This window comes from Barbus barbus, assembly GCF_936440315.1.
Source record: "Barbus barbus genome assembly, chromosome: 4".
NCBI lineage: Eukaryota > Metazoa > Chordata > Actinopteri > Cypriniformes > Cyprinidae > Barbus > Barbus barbus.
The window spans coordinates 1,131,382-1,143,695 of NC_136732.1; positions in this window are offsets into that span (position 1 = coordinate 1,131,382).

Sequence of the window (12,314 nt, forward strand, 5' to 3'; positions counted from 1 at the left end):
TAATAAGAGGCTTAATAACCGCCAGCTTGAATGGTTTTGGGACGTGACCTAAAGATAACGATGAGTTAATAATATTGAGAAGCGGTTCTTCTGCTACAGGTAACAACTCTTTCAGTAATTTAGTGGGTACAGGATCTAATAAACACGTTGTTGGTTTAGATGCACTGATAAGTTTATTTAGCTCTTCCTGTCCTATAGTTGTAAAGCACTGCAGTTTTTCTTTGGGTGCGATGAATGAAGCTGAAATACTAGACGCAGTAGAATCTACATTTGATATTGTATTTCTGATGCTATCTATTTTATCAGTAAAGAGATTCATAAAGTCATTACTATTAAACTGTGAGGGAATATTTAGATCGGGTGGCGTCTGTTTATTTGTTAATCTAGCCACTGTGCTAAATAAAATAGTCCGGACTACTCTCCGTAGTCTTCTGAGGTCAGATTTGGTAGCTGAGCTGAACCAGACAGTTATTGAGGTGCAGAGGATGGATTCGATGATGGCAGAGTAGAACTGTTTCAGTAAGTCCTGTGGCAGGTTGAACTTCCTCAGCTGGCGAAGAAAGTACAACCTCTGCTGGGCCTTCCTGACAATGGAGTCAATGTGAATATCCCACTTCAGGTCCTGAGAGATGGTGGTGCCCAGGAATCTGAATGACTCCACTGCAGTCACGGTGCTGTTCATGATGGTGAGTGGGGGGAGAGCAGGGGGGTTTCTCCTGAAGTCCACGATCATCTCCACAGTTTTGAGCGTGTTAAGCTCCAGGTTGTTGAGACTGCACCAGACAGCCAGCTCCTTAACCTCCTGTCTGTAAGCAGACTCGTCACCATCCTGGATGACGCCGATCAGTGTGGTGTCGTCTGCAAACTTCAGGAGCTTGACAGAGGGGTCTTTAGATGTGCAGTCGTTGGTGTAGAGGGAGAAGAGCAGTGGGGAGAGAACGCAGCCCTGAGGAGCTCCAGTGCTGATGGTACGAGTGCTGGATGTGAATTTACCAAGCTTTACTAACTGCTGTCTGTCTGTCAGGAAGCTGTTGATCCACTGGCAGACGGAGGTGGGGACGGAGAGCTGAGTTAGTTTATTTTGAAGGGTTTCCGTGATGATGGTGTTAAAAGCGGAGCTGAAGTCCTAATGTTATGTTGCTCAAATATGGTTCTCTGACAAATGGACTTACCCCTCACAACATCTATCATTATTTCATCACATTAGCCATTCATTGCAGAATGGTTGAGCTACTGTAGTTACAGCTAACAGGGAATGTTCTCGTAACTTTGGCTAACGTTCTCTAAAGGTTCTCTCAAAGTTATCAAAAAATGTTCTTGCAGTTAAAAATATGTCTTGACAAAATAAGTCGTAATTTGCATAGCAACATAATTTGTGTATCTAATGACACATTCCAGTGGCCTTTTTCCCCCTGGCCTGAGAGAGAAAAAACTTTGTTTAAAATGAAAATCTTACAAAAGCTTAAAAGTCAGAAGACACTTTATTTATTCTCAAACTGTTTTTCTGACATTTGCAATAACAGTGAAGGAGAAAATGCACTTGCAAAGTGTATACATTATATGATCTTAATTCCCCACGAAATCATCTCTACGTGTAGCGTGAAAAGGGGGCATGGCTTTGGAACGTACGTGTGCGTCAATCAAACACAGCTGCCTGTCATTTACAGTGAGACAGTGCCTGTCAGGTAAGTTCTGTGACCTTTGTTGGATATATGAATAAAATACGTTTATTATCACACTGATGATTAGCAGCAACTGCTGCTATTTTGATACAATTATAGGTAAGTGATCGATTTGTATGAACAAGAAAATGCTGCTGCGGTAGAGCGGTTACTACTGTACACAAATGTGTTAAGAAAGGTAAAAATACATTTGTATTAGTCTTTAGACTGGCTGTTTCTCAGTGTCCACTAGCTTGCTTTTTCAATATAGCAAAACTGATTTTCATTACACCGTGTTCTTCTTCAAGTTATTAGCAAGATTAGCTTATGAATGTCACGTGCCTGCGCATTTTCCCTGCTGTTTTCCGTTTCATGTAAAAGTTTAAAGTCAGTAGTTCATCACAGTGAAATCCATGTACTTCGATATCAAATTTTTGGATTGACTGCATAGCGCCTGACTTTTTAAATGGCTCTCACGAGTGGAATAAGAAAAAAATGGAAGGTTAGTGTCCACACACTACCACTTTTTCTTAAATAAAACTGACCCTACATACATAGCACTATAGCCGATGTCCGGACTAACGTGCTTTATTTATTTTTTTTAGGTATAAAAGGTTAAAGGTGCCATAGAATGAAAAACTGCATTTACCTTGGCATAGTTAAATAATAACAGTTCTGTACATGGAAATGACATACTGTGAGCATCAAACACCATAGCTTCCTTCTTATGTAAATCTTGTGAATGCAAAAGAGCACTGAAAAATAGGCGAATCAGAACATAACACTGACTATGTTACACCAGTCGGATCACTAATAGTTACGCCCCCAATATTTGCATAAACCCGCCCATGGTCTAGGCCAGCCGCCAGCCGAATCATCAGAAGTTCTACAGGTATTGTGAAGAAACAAGCGAGGACAACAGGCAGATCATGGAAATAAATGTTATGTTGCAGGCCGTGCAGGGGGTGTGAAGTGCCGGGATGGGATGGTGTCTGTATTCAGAAAGGCACGGAAAGCAAATAACGCGAGCCACTAAAATAACGCGAGCCACTAAAGGGACATAGTTAGCTCCTTGCTAGCTGTAGCCTGTTACAGTACAGTATATAAGATTTCACTAACCACATAAACAGAGTAAGGAGAGATGAGGATGATGGCCAATGATTTACAGATCCTGAGCACCACTGACAGGCATCTGATCTTGTCAAATGTGTGGTAAGTACTGCCGCTCCATAGTATAAACAGAGTTCATGCCATTGCAAATCTAGAAAGCGAAAGTGAAACTATTACGCGATCGACCGATCATTCAAAAGCAGTTTCAATGCCCCGCACATTAATTGATAGTTTTCAGTCATGTGACCGGCTCGAAGACTTGGGAGGGCAAAACATCCATAGAACTGCTGCACAAGCCTGTCAATCTGTTTCACTGCCGCAAATATTTAGATCACTTCTCAAAAGAATAAAACAAGGCATTTCCGAACAAAATGCAAGTTTTGGCCATTTGAAATCCATATTAAGCATCCGCAGCAATATTTCAATCATAAACAGTGTGACAAAACATTGGCTTCCTTTTGACCTCCAGGTGGGCGTTCCTATAAGAGTGTGACATCACGTGAAAACTATCAATAGCGGCTCCCTGATGCCCGCATTTTATATAATTACCTGATGATATAACTGCGCAAGAAAGTATTGAAATATATATTTTCTGTGTTTCCTTCCTTCTGTGTGAGCTACTGAAATGAGCCTGCACTGTGAAACAGCCAATCAGAGCAGAGCTCATTATTATTCATGACCCTGCCAAATAAGCCAATAACAGACCGTTTCATTCTAGGGAGAAATCCTAGGGTTTCTATGTAGATAGAAACCTTCTATGTAGATATCAGAGAACAATTTAAAATATTGTATCAGTGCATTCAATGGCACCTTAATGGAAATGTAGCAGTTTTATAAAACAAATGTGAAATCATTGTTAAATTTGACTGCATTCTTGACATCTCCCTATTATTTTTTTATAATAATACCACAAAACCAGTCATAAGGGTCAGTTTTTTTTTAATTCAAGCTGAAAAAAGTATCTCTCCATTGATGTATGGTTTATTATGATAGGACAATATTTGTCTGAGATACAACTATTAGAAAATCTGGAATCTGAGGGAGCAAAAAAATCTAAATATTGAGAAAATCTCCTTTAAAGTTGTTCAAATGAAGTTCTTAGCAATGCATATTACTAATCAAAAATGAAGTTTTGATATATTTACAGTAGGAAATTTACTAAATATCTTCAAGGAACATGATCTTGATATCCTGGGAAATAGAGCCGCAATCTGACGTCACCGTAACCTTCCCATCCATTCTGATTGGATTGCTTACGTCCTGCATAATAATGTACCGTTCTTTATAAATAGGCAATGCAGTGACAAAAGAACATAGCAAAGAAATTCAAGGAAACAAGACACAACTGCGATACAGAAAACTTCAGCGTGCTGTTTGGAAGTCAGCTCCCTAAGGTTTGACTTTTATTTGTTTACATTTATTCACTCAGCACATGCTTTAATAAAAACCCAAAAATATTACTATAAAAGATTACAACTTTAATAGTAAAACCTCACCTGCTTCATTTCTCAGAAAAGAACCTTTAATGTAATCAAGGTGCTCAGTTTTATAACCACATTTAATCTTCTTAGGTTATGATTCAAAAGTAACTTGAATGGCAGATGTTAACATCATTTATTACGTCTTTGAGGAGCATATTTATGTTCCCTTGTATCCTTGTCATCTCTGTAAATACTTTCCGTTTCATTCTTGACTGTTATGTGAACATGTATGTAGGCTACTTGTGTACTAAGTGATTATTTTAAGCAATAAATTCAACAAGTTGTAAATTCATAATGTGCTGGCATGTTGCCATTAAAGCTTAACTGAAAAAACTGTAACAAGTTGCTCATAATTTGAGATGTGTGCAGAATTATGGGAATTAATGGAGTGGCCGATTTCTGGTGGTGGTTTGTGTGACTACTTTTACCTAAGAAATCACTTTTCATTTACTCAGAATCTCAAAATAATATTATATGACATGATTAGTATATATATTTAATTTTCCTCTTAAATGCATATATTTTACTTGTAATGCAAACGTCTCACTCTGTTATTATGCAGAAAATATCTTGGAACCCAACACTGACTAAATTACAAATAAATGAAGTCCTAGAGAGGACCGCTTCTCTGTCCTGGGCCTCATCGATTTCAGTTCTGTCACTTTCATTCTGAAAGCATTTGGTATTTCTGACGTGGCTGGAGATGTTGTAACTTGGGCTGTAGAATATAAATCTCTGATAAAGAAAGTTTGCTTTCACAAGGAGAGGTATTTGGACTGGACAAAGACTGGAAGTACATATAAAGCTGATGAAGCCGGTCTTGCTTTACATACATTTTATGTGTTTCATATTGTTAAAATTAAATTAATTTTATTAACAAAACTTTAATGAGATAAAACATTATCTGAATGATGAATGTGCTCACCTCAGCCATACTTGCGATGCAAAAAAAGAAAAAAGTTCCTAAATTTACTAACTAGAAAGTCCAAAGAAATCCAGTTTGAAAAGTCAATTCAATGATAATGATAAAAAAATAATGCAAACTAAAGCTAAAATGAAATACAAAGGGATATTTAATTAAAGTATTTTTATGTTTTTATTAACAATTGATGTATTTACATTTTCTGAAACCCCCTTTAAACGTTTTACTTTGTTAATCCAAAGAACAGCTTACTAATGAAAGAGTGGTTCAGGTGCTTTCTATATGCATGTTTGTGATAAAGATGATGAGTGCAAATCTAAATCTGCATCTCTGTAAATATGCCATGCTGTAGATATAGTTATTGAAGGCTTATGGCTGCTCTGTTTACAGAGATCTCCGTGGAACTAAATCAGTTTCTTTGCATATTTCTGAAGAGGATTCATTAGGAAATGGTGAGGAAACTAATTACAGTTATATACTGTTCTGACAATCAGCAAATACTAAATTATTGTGTTACTGTACATTACTGTAAGAGACATTTGGATAATAATACAGGCATATATGAAATGTGCTTTTCATTTGATCTGTATTTACCACATCACTAGGGATCATCTCGCTCTAAATGTAAGTCAGAATCACACTGTGGATCGTGTGGATCATCAACATAAGTATTTATGTGAGACTATACATACATACATATCACTTCTGAAAATGTGTAGAATTTACATACTCAATATTAACATAGCTCCATATTAATGCATAATTACAACTATTTTTTAGCTCAATGCCTGAACACAACGGCATCACTACTTATTTGGTAAGAGTGTGTAAAACATATTTCTTTACAAGTGATTAAGTCCAAATCAACCCAAATGAGAGAGTTTTCTAGGACTAAGTGTTTACTTGATCTAAAACCACAAATGTGCCGTGTGAAGCTGAAACATGTAAATGATCATGAGCATAAAACCACTTCTCTTATTTTCTCTTAGACAAGCAATGCATTGGTTCCATCAAACAGTAACAACAGTAACAGCATCCAGACTTCTATGGTCATACCTAGAAATGGGGAAATGACTCGTCATCACAGCCAAATGCAGCGAGGCATTCAAACACACCAGCGCATAGTCCTGAAGAACGACAAACCTGCCGAAACAGATGAAGTCAGGATCTATTCATATTATTAAAGCGATTTACATTTGTGACGCCCTCGGGCAAAATGAGTCGGAATGTACAAATTTTCAAAAATGAGTTCTCCATTAATATACCTTCAAAATGAGATATGACTTGTTGGAATCGGACAAAAAATGACTGAGCTACAGCCGTTTGAAGCCAATAGAGGCAGCAGATCTGATTTGGAGAAAAATCAAGTTAAAGATTACAAAGCAAAATCACCAGCAACGTTGCATATTTTCCTCCAGTCCTTTTGTAAATAATAATTACTATGTTATTAATCACAATATAGCTATTTTTATTGTATCTTTGTTATGAAATATAAGAAGAAAGATGCAAATAAACAGTAGTTGAATCAAGAGAGCGATTCTGTCTTTTTTTCTAATGTATGATTAGCATTGAGACACATCTATATTAAGACCTACTGTAATGCATGGATCAAATATAATGTTACACATCAGATTTCCCCCAACCATTAACTAAACATTCATATTTCAGAATAATTGTTCTTTCTAAGGAAGACGAGCGCTTGCTGAAAGGAGCGTCTTAATGCACATGCTTTGCAAACGTCAGTCAGTGCAATGGTTTTGTTTTCATCAGCATGGGTTTATAATAATATTTCACTGGTTTGGACTCATGTCATGGAGAATTCGCTGGAATGCTGCCCTTTGCATCGATAGACCTACAGCTTGTGTTGAGAAGCAGCAGCAGTCGTCCAGAAGCGAGCAGAGAAAAACACACAAATAAAGATCATTTTAGATGTTTCATTACTATTTGGAGCTTTGGGATCGCTAGAAGAGGGCTTAAAACCTCAAATTCAACCAAAACTGACATTTTTCATTTCTTTTGCCTGTAGCTCAAAATTAGTCCGTGCGACTTGCGACTCATTTCTCCAGCACGGGTCACATCTTATGCTCTTATGAGATGTTGATATCTGCTGTGTACAAAAACTGCTTTCAAAAAACTGTAATATCTTTAAATGTTCACCTCCATTATGAAGCCCAATATCACAAAACATCACTAGATTGCTGTAACATTTCTATCAAATATATCCTACATATTTTCACACAAACAATATCAACACAAAAAATAATTTTAATCAACAAAATTCAGTCTCTTTCAATCAGTATGTCACTGTCTGCATGTGCGGCACAGCTAAATATGATTGATATTCAAACTATATTCATTAAAATGTGAATGGATGTTTTAACTATCATTTTGATTCTGTTTTCTTTCTGCATTGTTCTCTTATGATCTCCTCCCTTCTGGTGGATCTCTGTTCATTCTGTCCTCTCTCTTCCACTCATTTAAGTGAAACTTTCTGTTTCAAAATCATAGTATCACATTTTATACTTTATAACAGTACAGACAATAGAATAATTCATGTAATTATTGCATTTAAGAACACTGAAAATGATCAAAAAAAAGAATCAAAAGATTGAATTATTTGAAATGCTTTTTAAAGAGACCTTGTCTTGTGGTGTGACATCTTTGTCCTGTGGTGTGACAGCTACAGGCATCAAACCGGAGGACAGTTTCAGCCTTTTTCTGTCAATTAATGACCTTGCTATTCCCAGCTAACCTGTCATTAGCGGTAAGCAAGACACATTTGCATCATTTTCCATGATTATGTAGTTTAACATGCAGTTTTTAATTAAAATATATCATTTAGGGGTGTCGCACCAAAGGACAACAAAATGTAACACTTTCGTCTCCAAAAAAGTTAAATATTTGAACATATTTGTTCAAATATTTCAAATATTAAAATACAATAAATATTTGTTCCTACTCTTTCAGAAATGTAAAAAAAGATTGCCATTTACTAAAATAGACACTTGTACAATTATGCCGGAGGTATTTAATACAATTTTTATGCTTTTCTTTTTAATTGATAAAAGTTGTAATTTATTGAACCATGCTTGGGACAATTTTGAGATTTGGCTCAAAAATTAAATAAATTGAATAACACTGCAGCTTTTATAACAACAGGTCCATGTAGGACACATAAATGTTTAACCATTTACAGCATTTTAAATAATGACAATATTCATTATATTAATTTTTATCTTGTGGGACGGTGAAAATGCCACGTCAACAACCCGTTCACTAAAGATGAATCAAATAATGCAGTTTAACATTTATTATTTTACTCACTTCCTGTTATTTATAATCTTTCACTTACATTGTCTCAGAAAGAAGTCAATAAAGCTTTTTCAGATATTAGATTTCAGGGTGTAATAAAGCTGTGTGTGAATGTAAAAACCTGCAAAGTTTCAAAGATGAATTTGATCATCACAAATGTGTGCCTGTCAGTCCTCTGTGGTGTGTGCCATGTGTTCCTGCCTCGTGTCCATATTTGGTTTGTTTCCTGTCCTTGTCTGATGTGATCATTAGTTCATTCTTGTCTAGCCGTGTTTGTCTGATTATCCCATGTATATTAGTCCTGTCTGTGCTGTGAGATGTCGTCTGGTCTACTCGTTACCCCGGTGTTTGATGTCTGTGAGTTTGCCTTGTCCTGGCCTGTCTCCAGTAAAGTCTGTTCATTTGAGTTACATCCTTGTCTGCGTGTTCCTCGCTCCTTCCTGCTGTGTGCACCGTGACAGTGCCATGAGACAAAACAAACTCTTGAGAACAACTGAGCTATAGCAAAGCAGATGGTCATGTGATGCCACGATATATGAAGAGGCAAAGAATGCAAATGGTTATGGGCCACATTCAACTTCAGTCTGAACGTAACCTTCATTTCACAGAGATGCATATGTTCTGGTTACATTGAAAAAACAACATCATCCTCAGTCATGTCACTTTATAGTAGTGAATAACACATTTCTGTGGCATGTGAACGGCTTCTCTCCAGTGTGAACGCTCCTGTGGGATTTAAGTGTTTCTTTACATCTGAAACTCTTTCCACACTGATCACATATGAACGGCTGCTCTCCAGTGTGAATGATCACATGTTCATGAAGATTTCCTTTTAGGGTGAAACTCTTTCCACATTCATGGCAAGTTAAGTAACTGGGAGGTTTGGTCTTCTGAACCGAATTAGTTTCAGTCGCTATGGATTTTTCTACAGCCTAGAAATCACATCTGTCATTGATCTTTCTCTTCTGTTTCTTTGAGTCCCGCGCAGGGCTCTAGTGTACAATACTTACTGTACAAAACCTTGCTTGTTTTGTGACCACGTCCTTGAATAAAAGCTTTGCAACAGGATCCGCTCGCCTCTCGTCTCCGGAACAATAGTATAGTAAAGTATATAGAATTGTTATTATTATTATTAAAGTACCTGCCAAAAGTTTGGAAACATACAAATATTAATGATTTAGGAAAATATCTTCTGCTCATCAAGGCTGAATTTATTTGATCAAAATAAAGTAAAAAACAAAACAGCAATATTGTAAAATATTATTAGAGAATATTACAGAATTGTCTTCATTATTTCTCATATTTTGCGTGGAAATGGTGAACTTTATTTTTCAGGATTTTTTGATAAATATAAAGTTTAATGAACAGCATTTATCAAACATATTAATTAAATTTGTTAATACATTTATTAAATGTAAATTATTGTCTTCATTCACTTTTTACCACTTTCATGCATGATGAATAAAATTATTAATTTCTCTCTATTTTTAAATCTTTATACAAATGGTATCATTATTTACACAAAAATATTAAGCAGCAAAACTTTTTTTAACATTGATAATAATCAGAAATGTTTGTTGAGCAGCAAATCAGTATATTATTATGATTTCTGAAGATCATGTGACACTGAAGACTAAACATTTCTAATGACGAATGTTGTGTTCACAAAATCAAAAGATCACATGCTTATATATAAATCAACTATATAAGCACCACTATATACTGCTTGCAGCAACACAGAAGTGGCATCCATGGATGAAGACCGCTTGCTGATTGAAGTCACATGTGCATTAGAGAATCATAATTATGCAAGTACTTTCTATTTTGTTCAACACAGTTAATCCAATAGAGTTTGGGAACTTTCAGTGAGATATGTGCTAATTGTTGAGTGTGAGGAGACAAAGTGTTAAAGACATTTGCAAGAGAACACTTCTGCTGTGCTAAGAAGGGGATGATGAAGATCAATGGACCCCAGTTTCATTAAGCATGTCTTAGCGAATAAGAAAAACTGTAAAAGTGGTGCAGGATATAGTTTCTACTCTATTTGCTGACTTTGACAACCTCACAAAGATCATAAGAGGTTCTTCTCTGTTACTGAACTACCAACGTATTCTGGATTCATTCTCATTATTAATGAGCAAAAAAGAGATTAATGTTATGTCTCTGACTGTGAGAAAGTATGTGTTATCACTATGTTTGGAAAAGTTTACTTAAGCCTTGAGGGAATTTTATTAATTCTTTTATTTTTAATTATTTTAATTCTTTTATTATTTTATTTAATTTTAATTTGTGTATGTACTTTTGATATATACAATACTCCCTGTTGAAGAACTTTGCAATAAATGTATTTTCATTAGTGTATTTGTGCATCTACAGCTGAATATTTTATAATCAACTGAGAACAAAACTACTGATTTGATGTAAATATTTACTTTTAATAAACACTTTTCTAGAAAGAAATTGCTGTATGAATGTAATAGTAGTGAAGACTGCCTTTGCTGGAAAACAGCTGCCACCTTACGGTGTGTTTTGACTTGAGTCCTGTCCTGTTACAACAGTTATGTGTCTGAAAAAGCAAATTAATAATTATATCATTGTAACATACAAGATCAAGATGATAAACACTCCTGACACACCACTACAGTTAAAATTAATAACTGAAAAATAAGTAGAAACTTACAAAACACATTTACATTTATTATAATAATAATAATATTTTATTTGTAAAGCACTTTTCATAGTTTAAAAACAATCCCAAAGTGCTACAGAGTATAAACAAAGTTAAAAACCGAGAAAAAAGGTTAGCAAAAAGTAAAAAAATGCTTGCTTAAAAACTTTATTTATTGTTTAAAATGTTGTTAAACCCTAGTGAAAAAAGTATACTTTATTGCATTTGTAATATATTCTGTTTTAATAGCACATTGCAAATATACTAACAAAAATATACTATCTTTAAATATATAAAAAGTATATTAGCATCATGCTTTTGCCTATTTTTACAATACAACGTTTAACACACTTTAAAATAACTGTAATTTAGTATATTTTCTAAAAAATATATTTTACAAAAATATACTTGAATTGAAAGTTCTCTTTATTTTTTTATAAGTATATTTATTTGCACTTTTCTTGAATATATTTAATGAATATTTTTTAACTGTGTGCTGAAAATGATTATTGTAACAACGCATTGAAAGTGTGCTTTCAAAGCACATGATTAAATACCCTGAGGTTTGTCACGGTGCACACAGCAGGGAGGAACAAGGAACAAGGAACACGCAGACGAGGATGCAACTCAAATAATAACAGGCTTTACTGGAGACATCAAGGCAGGGCAAGACACAGACAGGAACACCGGGGAGTAACGAGTACACCAGACCAAATCTAACTCAACAGACAGGACTATAAATACACAGGTAAATCAATGATAACGAGACCAACACAGCTGGACAAGAATTAACTAATGATAACATTTAACAAGGACAGGAAACAAACTAAATATGGAAACATGAGGCGGGAACACATGACACACACGACAGAGGACTGACGAGGTTATAGTATGTTTTAAGTCACATTTTTAAGTTTACTTCTTCATGCTTGAAATTCACTTCATTACTTGGGCATACATTGCTCTCAGAAAGTAATAAAACAAATAAATAAAGTGAATGCATTATAAAGTGTACAGTCAAGTAAACACTGTTTATATTGCAAGACCAAAAACTGAAGTTCACTCACTCTGCATTAATATTATATCACTGCATTATTATAACATCATTATAAATTGTAGGAGAAATAAAGCTGAAAAACAACAATTGGCATTGATCTCTG